Raw genomic sequence first — 13,273 nt, 5'->3', positions numbered from 1 at the left:
GGTTTAGTCTGGTTTTGGTAAGCATCAATGATTGTGCTTTGTGTCAAGATGGAAGCTATTGTGTCAGTACATAATCCACATCGGTACATGACTTATAAAAGAATGCTGCTTTAAATACATCAAAATGTCAGTCAGTGACACTTGACTGCAGCAGGGGGCTATGAATCGTCTTTTTCATATTCTCGCTGAAATAAGAAGCTGTGGGAATTCAGTGGCACAGCTTGATGCAGTGCTGTAAATTATAGAGGTCAGGATAAATCATGATAGAGTACCAGCCCTGTCTGCGTTTAAACTGTTTACCTCGTGCTCCACAAGCTTCCAGCTGGATTATCTCCACTTTCCTGTGGTATTAAGTGGGTAGAGATGCAACTGGCTGGATATCTTTTGAATTGTTCAAGTTTGCAATTATAGCTATTAGGAGAATTGTAAGGATTATTATAACTAATTTTAAAACAAACATTATGATTTACAGATATATATTTATCTGTGCTGCAGTCCTGTAGAACTATACACATGTTTAAGCTATGGGTTAATCATTGTTTTCTGTGCAAGAATAGGTCTAGGCAGAGAATTTCGATGTTAGAAATTATCTTCCTTCCTAACTGGCACAATTTTCTAATGACTTGTCATTTAAGGGCTCCGTGAAATGTATGTTACGCTTAATAAATATTTTTATAGTGTAATTGAATGACCTTCTTCGTTAGGATAATTGGGATTTTGATTGACAGTTGTTTGAAACTAATTAGATCTAATGGTCTGGCTACCTTATTACACACACCGACTGCAGGCAAAGGTCTCTTTGCTGTCCTCGTTGAAATGCCACGCAGGAGACTCCACTACTGTTTAAAATCCAAGATACCAGAATCACACCAGCCTTGGGGTACAGTGGTTATTGGAGCAGAGTGATGAGAGTTCTCTGCATCTAATGAGTTGAACCTTTCGTCCTTCAGAATTATCAAATGACAAAAAGTCACTTAAACAATAGGAGTAAGTAACCATTTTGTATACGTAAAGAAATAAATCATTGCCCAATGGTTGGGATGTCTAAGCCTTGGAAACAAGGTATCAGTGTTTTCCGAAAGGTGGTCAGTTTGATGCTTTTAAGAAACTGCTTCACAATGTCTGGAGAGACATAAAGATTCATCCATCCTCCAGGTGAATCAGTTTCCCAGCACAGCATTGTTTTCACTCCTACTCTAGAGAAATATGACATCTTAGAGAGAACTTTATGCACTTTATCTCCAAATTCTGTATTCAGGTTTGTTTTTAATGCTTTTATATACAAAAACAAATTGGTTCCAGAGTCTGACCACCAATGCTGCATTGATCCTTCATCTCCAATTGTCCAAAAAGCAATAAGATTTTATCTTGCTGACCTGCAACTTAGACAATATAGAGCTATTGAGACCTGCAGGGCATTCATTTTGAGCACTGATGTTACAGTGTTCACTGTCAATTTCCTTCGCCAATTTGCTAGATTTTCCCAATTTCAGTTCCACCAGGTATGCGGTGATTTGAGCTCTCAATCTCTGGCCCATGTGTTCAGTACTGTAACTACTATACTGCTGTAATCATAAAGGTAATAGTGCTAAATGGTCAATGTTGGTCAATCCATAAAGCCTGATTGTCCCTCCAGTTTCAGTTGGTCTTTACAAGTGACAGCAAGATAGGTCGTCAAATCAGCTGTTCATCACCTCCACATTTACAGTGTTAGAGCTTCCAACCAAGTTACTGCATCACTAATCCTTTGGGAATTCCAGAAATGACAGCAAGTGCTGGACGCAGCAGGTCCGGCAACATCTGTCGAGAGGGAAATGGTTGATGTTTCAAGTCGAATATGACCCTTTGGAACTGAAGAAACTGAATGTTTGCTGAGTTTGACATCTTTGAAAGGGGGGGAGTGGGTGGGATCATCAAGGACAAGTCCTGGGATTGCATGCAGGGAGGGGGAAGATTAGATGGCAAGTATGTCATGGGATAAAAGGCAAAGGGAGCAGCAATGATTGTCGTTAATAAATAAAGCATTTATCCAGAATGTGTGAATCACAGAACAAGGAACAGTCCTGCTTGAAAGTTAAAACATTTAGAAACAAGATTCCGACAGGGCAAAAGAAAAGCATCTACCTCACTTACGCTGTAAAATCTGCTGAGTTTCTGCAGCTCTTTTTGTTTCTTTTTTTTTAATTAACCACATCTGCAATATCTTGTTTTTACTTTAATGAAATGAGAAATATCAGTAAAGGTCATAGAGATGTACAACACGGAGCCAGACCCTTTCAAGGAGTTATGAACCTGCACTCCAAGGTCGCTTTGTTCAGCAACACTCCCTAGGACCTTACCGTTAAGTGTATAAGTCCTGCTAAGATTTGCTTTCCCCAAAATGCAGCTCCTGATATTTATCTAAATTAAACTTCATCTGCCACTTCTCAGCCCTTTGGCCCATCTAATCAAGTTTTCATTGTAATCTGAGGAAACCTTCTTCGCTGTCCACTACACCTCCAATTTTGGTGTCATCTGCAAACTTAGTAACTATACCTCTTATGCTCACATCCAAATCATTTATATAAATGATGAAAAATAGTGGACCCAGCACCGATCTTTGTGGTACTCCACTGGTCACAGGCCTCCAGTCTAATTCACCAAAAATACACATTGCCAAAGTACCATGTATTAGATTTTTTTTCCGATTATTCATCTCCCCAGTCTCTTGTGGAGCCCGGTCCTTTCAGTAAATCTTTGACTGGGCAGCTGTTTAGAGTATAATACAAAACCTTTTCAATTACAATACAATTCATTGAATTATAAATCTTCTGTTACTTCTCAGTATGACTTCGATTTAAAAAAAACAACCCTGAGCCTATTATAGAAACTGGGTATCTTGCACCTCTGAACCATATAAATCCAAGGAAAGAGAAATTGTTGCACAGAATTAGGAAGATTGATTGTAATTTGTATCAGTGATAAAACTTAGGTGCCCAGAAACTGAATGCCAATCCAGATATTAGCTTTATTTTGTCAGCCTACTTGCCAAGAATGATTTGGGTCATTGGCCATCTGAGGCGAAGCTAAGGTAATGAAAGTTGAGCTTGAATTTTATTTTTGTCTGATATTGTCAAGCAAAGCCCAAAAACCACTCGACTGTATGGAGGCAGCAGCAATAATGGGCTCACTGGGAATGAGAAGAAACATAAGGAATGTGACCATTCTGCATTGTCACCCAACTGAGAGAGCCCGTTTGCTGCTTGGAATATTGCATGCAATTCTGGTCTCCTTCCTATTGGAAAGATGTTGTGAAATTGGAAGGATGTTGTGAAACTTGAAAGGGTTCAGCAAAGATTTGCAAGGATGTTGCCAGGGTTGGAGGATTTGAGCTATAGGGAGAGGCTGAACAGGCTGGGGCTGTTTTACCTGGAGCGTCAGAGGCTGAGGGGTGACCTAATAGAGGTTTATAAAATTGAGGGGCATGGATAGGGTAAATAGACAAGGTCTTTTCACTGGGTGGGGGAGTCCAGAATTAGAGGGCGTAGGTTTAGGGTGAGAAGGGAAAGATATAAAAGAGATGTAAGGGGCAACTTTTTCACGCAGAGGGTGGTGCATGAATAGAATGAGCTGCCAGAGGAAGTAGTGTAGGCTAGTATAGTTGCAGCATTTAAGAGATCTGGATAAGTATATGAATAGGAAGGGTTTAGAGGGATATGGGCCGGGTGCTGGCAGGTGGGACTAGTTTGGGTTGGGATATCTGTTCGGCATGGACGAGTTGGACCGAAGGGTCTATTTCCATGCTGTATATCATCTATGACTCTGTGTTGAATCTTGGGAGCATGTAAATCCATGCCTTTGAACTCTAATGGAGGAATTGAGGGAGTTGTACTTGAGTTAACCCACAATTCTCTCATTCAAGGTCCGGAATGTCTTATTTGTGCTTTTTGAGGGAGTTAGCCATTGAGACAAAAGTTCAGATCTTCTTGAGGCGACATTATTTTTCTTCAAGCAAATAGGAATTGTGTTCCAACTTTGAGAGATCTTAGATGGTTACAACTCCACACTTATAGAAAGCATCTGCTTTCACCTGATGGCAAGTGTGTAGTAGTATGGGATTATGTCCCGTACTCTTTCAAAATTGACCTCAGAGCCCAGGATGCTGTCACTGCAGGCAGAGGAACAATTCTCCAGCTACCTTCAGGTAAAAAGGTGGCGAAATCTTGGTATAAAGATGCTCATGCTTTGTTTTCAAGTGCTATTTTTAGTCAGTTACCAATATGTTATCTGTGTCGAAGTAAATGAATACAACTCCTTGAAAAGAAAGGGTGTTTTAGCCATCAGTGCACCTGTGTGGGCAGGTATAGCTTGGTCTTATGATTTAAACCTTCCATCAGAGAGTTTTGAACAGGAATAGAACATTTGGTCCATCAGGCTTGCTCTGCCACTCAATTAGATTATGGTGGATCTGCACCTGACTGCAAACAAAACATTTAGGCAGAGTTCTCTCATGGATTTAAAATAAAAGATTAAGCATTAAATCCTTTGAGGTTGTGCTTTTAGATTTGGCCCTAGCCTTCAAACTTTACATCGTAATGTGGTTTAGGAAGCACCAGGTTTCAGGACAGCAGTTGAGATTGAGAAACCCAATCCATCTCGAGAGCAGTTAAACATTGTACAGCTGAAAATTCTTGGGGTGGAGATCAACAGCAGCACTGGCCTGCATACAGGGTATTTCCTCTTTAAAGCGGATGCTATTTGTGTGTGAAAGTGCGATCATTGAATGAAGAGAAATCAAGAAGTAACTTCTTTTCCTTACGTATTTGCATAGGGACTTACAGTTTTTGGAGCCTTCTGATTGTGAGGGAGGCAGCAATGCATCTGCACTTTCGAAAGAAAGCAGAAGAATGTTTCGCCTGATAAAAAAATATGCAGCAAAAATCCAATGACATACACGAAATTGTCGTCTTAGTTAAAGTGTAATAATATTTTGACTTAGCTGTGGTGACGTAGAGTCTCAGAAGTACAGCCCTAAATTGTAGAGGCATAGTTATTCAGCACGGAAACAGACCCTTTGATCCCACCAGTCCATGACGACCATAATCCCAAATTAAACGGGCCCCACCTGCCTGGACTTGGCTCAAATCCCTCCAAACATTTCTTATTCATGTACTTATCTAAATATCTTTTAAAAGTTGTAACCATACTCTCATTCACCATTTCCTCTGGACGTTCATGCCACACATGAACCACTCTCTGTTTCAAAAAAAATGCTGCTCAGGTCCCTTGTAAATCTATCTCCTCTCACCTTTAAAATATGCCCCTAAAACTTGAAATCCCCCACCATAGAGAAAAGACACCTGCCATTCACCTTATCTGTACCACTTATGGTTTTGTAAACTTCTATCAGGTCATCCCTTAGCCTCATACTCCAGTGAAAAAAGTCCCAGCTCTCCTTATAACTCAAATCCTCTATTCCTGGCAACATCCTGGTAAAGCTCTTCTGAACCCTGTAATGTGGGAGCATCTCATTCCAATCCATGAATATTTTAATAAAAATGTCAAGTTTTGGAATCCAGAAGAATGATCTAGCATTTGATGATTAATCATGGATAGTTCTGGTGTACCTTGCTGCTCAGCTCTTTGAAAAAATGGATGCCTCCAGTTATTATGCCATACAACATAATTGCATCTGTTTTGTGAGCTGTTCCTAATATGCTAAAGAGACAAGGCACCTTTTTCCAAATCTGGTTATTTCACTGTGAGGGATAGGGAGAAACACAGGTGTACAAGACTTACATGAGTGCTGGAAAATAGGATTAATCTCGATGGGTGTTTGTTGACCAGCGTGGAAGTGATGGACTGAAGGGCCTATTTCCCTGCAGTAAAGACTGTGACTTTACTGTATTTCCAAACTTTTTCTGAACAAAATGGGAACCTTCGCATTTTTGGAAGGATTTGGTTTTGTGATTGATTCACAGAGAGGTCATGAACCCAGCTATCTTGGTGCTTTATTATGTTTACCCCGCCTGGCCTCCATTTGAACCCAAACTCAAACAGCAGTTATTACAATCTGCGCTGTAAAATTATACGAGCCAACTATTGTCGGTAGAGTACAGCTTGGTCCCGTTTTTTTTTTATTTAGAAGTAACTGAAATTGTCTCTTCAACACAGTTCTTATGGAGCAAAACCGAGAATCATCATTTTCATATGGATGTGGGCCCAAGGCATACATGCAATTGCTTGTGAAGGGTCAGTGTGGAAACATGCCATCAGAGCAACAAGTCCACACCGACCCTTTGAAGAGCATCCCACCCTCTCTCTGTAACCTTACACCTCTCATGGCTAAGCCACCTTGCCTACACATCCTTGGATACTGAGCAATTTAGCACAGCCAGTCAGCCCGACCGGCACATCTTTCGACTGTGAGAGGAAATCAGAGCACCTGGAGGAAACCCACACAGACACTGGGAGAATGTGCAAACTCCACACAGACAGTTGCCCAAGGGTGGAATTGAACCTGGGTCCCTGGCGCCGTGAGGCAGCAGTGCTAACCACAGCTGGTGAGCTACCTGGAAATGGGAATTATTTTGTTCAGGCCCAAAATTCAATTTAATCTGATTTCCATCAATTATCTATTGAAGGAGTAGTGTTTTTCATTAATTAGTGCAAAATAAATATTCTGTAAATTTACAATGTTACTGTCAGCAATGGATTGTCTACTTTATACATCCATTTACTTAAATGTCACTGCCACTTATGTCCATGTTGCCCTGTTATTTTATGTCTGAATTGTTCTGCGCGAGAAATCAACATGAGTCACGATAATTAATTCAGGAAAACATATTATTAACTGTGGGTTTTTTGATTAAAAATAAATTTGGCAATCAATGCTGTTTGTTTGTGAGAAGTGAAATGACAAAGCAGGAAATAGCTGCACGGTGTGCTTCGATGAGGTACCCGCCTCTATTTCAAGGAGCTCAGAGGACTGGTGTAGATTCTGAGAACAGTTACAAGCGTTGTGTTTGTAGAATTTCTTAAAGAGGTGTTAACCAGTGTAGTGAGTGTCACAGCACAGGATGTAGCAGGATGCTTGCTGATGTGATCAGTAGCACACTTCCTTTAAGCAGCAGACAGCTTCAGCAAGCAGAGCTCAGGGAAAGTCACTGTGGAAATAAAAAAAGGTAAATTATTTTCATGATCCTTGGTGTAGGTCTGCTTCAAAAGTAACCCGTTACAGGGAGCAGCTGAACTCAGTACAAAATGAGGAGTATTCCCGAGGATGAATTCTGCAATTCAGAAGAGTTCAGTGTTTCTAATTTGGGTGCTGTCGATATTGCTTGCAGTTTATATAAATTGATGGTCTTTGCTTGCCTTAGTCTTCCCCTAATATCATTAACATCACCCAACTTATTTTGCAATGAGTAACGACAAAATTTGAATGAGAGGGAAAACTAGAGAAACTGCCAGGCTAATGTTTGTGACTCTACATATTCAGCAGTGTACCAACTGTCTGCTGGTTTATGTTAAGTATGATTGGTTGCAGAATAATGTTCTGGGCAAGGTATCATCTCACAAAAGGGCATGCACAGAACTGGATTTTTTTCCCCCCTCGACCTGTGTAAAAGCCAGCATTACAGCATGTCGCCTCGTTTGGTCCACTTTAAAAGTGGTTTCCTAAGTAATAGTTGGCAAAAAGCATTTACACTTGTTCGCTCATTCATTGCAGGTTTTTCTGCTGTCAGTATTCTTTTAGGACTACAAGCTGATTTCTGCATTCACCTTGAGTAGCATTATGCTGAAACTTCAGTGATCATGCATTTTTTTTACTTTGAATGGAGTTTGCAGATGATGGGCAGGGTAGATCATGGCGTGTGAGACACTCGACATCTTGCCAAATATTTGTACAGAAGCGAGTATTGTGGTTGTGCAAGTGGTTCATAAACAGTTGAGATTTCATCCAGGAGCCATGTTTTCCTTTTGAGATGGAATTTTACCGTCCTCACTTCCTTTCCAAGACTTTTGAGGTTTACGGATAGTGTAAGTCCAAATTAGAAATAATGTGGTGAGGATGCAAGGAAAGGGAGGATTGTATTTTGTCGTTTTTACTGTGATCTGTTCAGGGACGTTTTGTCACTCAGCATATAGATTTGCTTTGGCGTATGCAATCACCCTGAGCAGCTACCGTGTCACAGAGGGGTTTCATATGTAAGTTGTTAGGGCCTTTATTTAAATCAAGGGGATTCAGTTCAGGCATGAATCCTGAACATTGATGCATTTGTGTGTCCGTGTGTGTTGTCCGCACTTGCGTGTGCTTTTCTGGTTTATAATAAGTGTGAGCATCCCACCCAACCTATTAGAACTTTAAGGGGGCCATTTATCAGAAGCTATGATGTAGACATACAACCCCGCTTCGAGGTAAAAGGAGTGCCAGGCAATAGGAGGTTTGCAGGTGTTGCTACTCCAACCTTACATGCTCATTTTTTTTTTAAGAAGGGGAGATCTGAACCTGCTAGTCAGACAAATATCAGTACAGGAAATCTTTACCTAGCAATCACTTCCAATGTCAAACTGAATTCTCATTTGGGACGGGTATGGGTTGAAAAGGAAGATTCGGTATGAATTTGTTAATTTCCAGTTATATCTGACTAATCTGATTGTGACTTCAAAGAATTTAATGATGGTTGTGGAGTGGCTGTGCTCACGGACTTTCATAAAATATTTAAGTACCTCCTAACAGACATATTCATCTCATGGAAGCACATGGTACGAACTGGATGGTGGTAATATTGGTGTACAGTTGGTTAATGCATGGGACTTGGAGGATAATGGTGTGAAGGTAGAGTGAATAGTACAGTAATCTCTGAGTTTGGCATGAAGGTCAATGTTTTACTCACCCTGAAAACACTTTTTGTATTTGAGTGCAAGGGATGCAATCTTTGAAGTTTGTGCATGATTGCAGAAGACGTTTTAGCAACATAGGTCAGAGGTTTTGGGTGAACATGATGGTGTCAGCACTCATCATTATTAAAGAATGAATCGACCAACTACTCCTAGGACCTTCACACAAATGCATCTCACTGACTCAGCATTCAAACACATGAATTGGGTAAAATGGTTTTGCTGAACCAAATACATATCAATATCAGTGCTCGAAAATGTCTTGAACTATCTGTTCAAGGAAGAGATTCTTAAGTGTGATAAGTCCAAATTACGAATGAAAATATCTAATGTTGAAAACGTCCCTCACACTGTGTCTAGTTCTTGTCGCCCTGTTACAGGAAGGGTACTAGTAAGCTGGAAAGGGTTCAGAAAAGATTACCAGGATGTTGCTGGGAATGGAGGATTTGAATTATAAGGAGGGGCTAGATAGGCCGGGACACCTTTTCACTGGAGCGTAGGAGGTTAAGGGGTGACCTTAAAAAGGGTTATAAGATGATGAGGGATACAGATAAGGTGACTGGTAAATGCCTTTTCCCTAGGGTGAGTACTTCAAGACTAGGGGTCATAATTTTAAAGTAGCAGGAGAAAGATTTTAAAAAGATATGAGGGGCACCATTTCTTCCAAAGTGGTTTGCATGTGGAATGAACTTCCAGAGGAAGTAATGCATGTGGATGCAGTTAAAATGTTTAAAAGGCATTTGGATAAGTTCATGAATATGATAAGTAAGTGAATAAGTGAAATTTGGAGGGATATGGGCTGAGCGCAGGCAGCTGGAACGAGTTTAGTTCGGGATTATGGTCAGCATGGACAGTTTGGACCAAAGGGTCTGTTTCCATGCTGTATGACTCTGATTCCACAAGTTCCATTTCCCCAGATTGTAAAAAAAAATTGGAGATTTTATGGCAGTTAAAAATTAAAAAGAAAAGGATGTTGTCCACTTCTTTCTGTTTCTTTTATTTTCCTCCCCCCGCTTGCTCCCTCTCGATGTCCATCTTTCTTCTCTTTTGTTATTTCACTTTCTGTTCATGGCTTTGACTTTACATAGAATTTAAAATTCAAACTTACACTTCCTGCTTCTGACTTTGTATCTCTCAGCAATTCATCCATCTGACTGAAAAGTCAAGCTGTTGCTCACTCTCTCAGATCCAGTCCAGGGGCCTGCCTGTTCTGGATTCCCAGAGACTGGAAGTTGCTGCTCAAAACCATATGGAAAATTTTGTAGGCAGCTGAAAACACAATGAAAGCTATTGTCCATCCCTTTGTCTGCCTAACTGTTAATTTCTCTTTTCTGGGCTCGATCTCCTTCAATCCTTCCCTCCCTTACCCCATGTGTTCAGCATATATACCATGTTTTCCTAGCTACTGCCAGTTTGGGAGAAGGTTGACTCAACTTGAAGCATTAACTCGGCTTTCTCTCCACAGGTACTTCCAGACCTGCCAAGTTTCCCCAGCAATTTCTGTTTTTGACCCATGAAGACTGTCCGTTTGCTACTGATTGCAACATTGAGGATATAGCTAATAGAAGCGTAAACTATTTTTAATTGGCATCTGTGCAAATCGACGGAATAGACAAACTGATTGAAGATTTTGACTTAGTTGGATAATTGTAGAGTAATGAAGTTTTTGGGAAAAATTCATGGAGCTGTAGTTTAATTAAAATGATGCCATTTTAAGTCGAGTCCAAAAACCAGATGGTCTGGGACTGCATAATCATTAATTCTTCTGGGTTGCAGGGCAAGTTGATGAAGCAATTAAGACAGTGCCTCGAATACTTGTCATTATAAGTAGGAGCATGAGTGAAAGTCAGACTAAACGTTTACCAATCTCCATTTAGGACTGGAATATTGTGTACAACACTGGGCACAACATGGCAGGAAGGATGTCAAGGCATCAGTGAGGCTACAGAAATGTACCAGGATGATATAGCAGATGAGCGGGCTCAGTGATAGGGAAAGATTGGAGAAGCTGTGGTTGCCCTCTTTTAAAGAAGAGCCCGAATTCAAAGTAGTCTTTTGATCCACCACGTCAATCACTAACAGGGTCATGGATTTCTCAAGAAAAAGGCATGTTAGTTGGGCGAGAATGAGAAACAATTTCACCCAGAGTGCTGTTGAAGAGTCTTCACCTTGATAATGAAAAGGCTGCTGGAATCCAAATTCATTGAAACCTTTCAAAATTAAATTGGACAAGTGCTGGAAGAGCATGCATTTGCAGAATTAGGGGCAAAATGCAGGGGGTCTAGGACTAAATTCAAACAGTCTGTCATATTATGTACTGAGCAACCTCCTCAGTAACATTAAATGATTATATTAAGCCTGAAATTTCTGAGTTGAATGTTTAAATCATTGACTGCTTAAAGTGTCTCTTTGTTAAACAAAAGCATAGAAAATGGGAGCAGGAGTAGGCCATTCTGCCCTTTGTGTCCATTGCGAATTCAAAATGATCGTGGCTGATCATCCAATTCGGTACCTTGTTCCCACTTTCTCCCCATGCCCTTTGATCCTTTTAGCCCTAAGAACTATATCTAACCCCTTTTTTTGGAAGCATTCAGTGTTTTGGTCTCAACTGCTTTTCTGTGGCAGAGACTTCCACAGGCTCATCAGTCTCTGGGTGATGAAATTGCTGCTCTGTTATTGCACTTAATTGTATATAAATAACGTGGGATAAAGTGGGAGAACCAGATCCTGGACCCAGCCCTGACAGAATGTAAAAGATGATTGTGACAGTCTCCCAGCTGGCAGCCCCTTTATACTTTTAGTAAAATAATGAGTGCAGGAAGTTTTTAATGGCCTCATTCATCCCAGTGTGGAGGACCGATATTTAGCACAAATAAACAAAATAATATGTACCTGCAAAACTGAACAGATGAAAAGCTTCGAAAGTTGTGTTTTGTGGACAACAAGATTTATCTTTATATCCAAGCCCCTTAAAGTTAATTATATTTGTTTTAATCATTAACTTTAGCATTTTGATTTGAACTACATTTAAATTTTTGGGTTCTACAGCCCTCTGAGATCTTTGCGCCTCTCTGGTTATGGGTCTCTTACATAGCCCCAGTTTTCACCCGTCTACTACAGGAAGCTGTGCCTTAACCTGCCCACGTTGTAAGCGCTCACTAATTGCTTGGTTGATGTATTGGGGGACTTGTTTGGTAACTACGTTGGTGTTCAATGTCTTAACAAAGGAGGAGTGATTGGGATAAGGTATATGGGGTGAAGACAGTCCAAGGATGTTTGTGATGCACCTTGGCTCCTCATAAACTCTTCAGAGGGGATGCAATGGCTCGGTGGTGTTCTCACCGGACTGTTAATCCAGAGACCAAGGCCATGTTCTAGGGACCCAGGTTCGAATGGCAGATGGTAGAATTTGAATTCAACAATTCTATTGTTGATTGTCAGAAAAACCAACCTGGTTCACTAATGTCCTCTAGGGAAAAAAACTGCCATCCTTACCTGGTCTGGCCTACATGTGACTCCAGACCCACAGCAATATAGTTGACTTGTGATTACCCTCTGGCCTACTACGAATGGGCAATAAATGCTGGCCTAGCCAACAATGCCTACATTCCGCGAATGAATAAAAAGAACTCGTTACACAAGAGGAGATATTCAGTTCTATTGAGCAATATGCTTTATCCCATTCTCTCACACAATGCCTCTCCAAATCCCATTTAAATTACTTAGAATATTTAGAATTAGCTTGGAAACAGCCTCTGCCATTTGTTAGGGTAGAATATCCAGATTCTGATGACTCCCCTGTAGCCAAAGATTTTAAATTGGTGACTTCTCAGCATCCATTCACCAGATCTCTACCTATTCTATCAAAACCTTTCTGTGTCTTGAAAACCAAAATTCATCTTATCTGCCCTTAAGACAGTGGTCCAAAATTCATTAACTTCTCCCTCATCCTTGCATGTCTCCTTCTTTTCAGTGTTTATATTTGTTGGATTTGATGTCAACGTTCTCCACATTGTTCCAGCTATGGTTTAACCAATGATCTTGTTGTTTCTATGTCCTCTGCCTCTGTAAATTAACCCAGACCCCAATATTGCACAGACTGGTGTTTTTGTTTCTACCCATGCATTGGCAGTCATGCTGATCTTTGCATTCTGTCATTGATTTCTTCTGTATCTTCAACCTTCTGTATCCTCAAAGATGTGCAAAACTGGAAATGTTTTTAAACGTAATTGCCACGCATTTGGGTTCTTATAAGTTACAATCCTCTTTATAATGACGTTATTAAATAAAAACAATGCTTGATTGGCATTTACACATAGATTTTAATTCCAGTACATTTTGGAGCAGTTTAATTTTTTGTGCCTGACTGAGCATTGTTCACAAATGTAATCAG

The 13,273-nt window shown here is 40.4% G+C and overlaps 1 protein-coding gene across 14 annotated transcripts in view; it reads left to right on the top strand.

Annotated features, from left to right (window-relative positions):
- The window catches only part of LOC140476467 (alpha-(1,6)-fucosyltransferase), a 741,369-nt gene that overhangs the window by 482,394 nt on the left and 245,702 nt on the right, over nt 1–13,273 (top strand). The window contains exon 1 of one of the 14 annotated variants that reach the window (XM_072569144.1): nt 7,070–7,163. The exons of the other annotated variants lie outside the window; for them this stretch is intronic. The gene's annotated coding sequence lies outside the window, so the exon portion shown is untranslated. Of the gene's footprint in view, nt 1–7,069; nt 7,164–13,273 lie in introns of those variants that run through there. 14 annotated transcript variants of the gene reach the window in all.

Source organism: Chiloscyllium punctatum, chromosome 4 (genome assembly GCF_047496795.1).
Source record: "Chiloscyllium punctatum isolate Juve2018m chromosome 4, sChiPun1.3, whole genome shotgun sequence".
In the NCBI taxonomy this organism is placed as follows: Eukaryota; Metazoa; Chordata; class Chondrichthyes; order Orectolobiformes; family Hemiscylliidae; genus Chiloscyllium; species Chiloscyllium punctatum.
The sequence above is the reverse complement of the archived record's forward strand: the minus strand, read 5'-3'. Positions and strand labels throughout refer to the sequence as shown.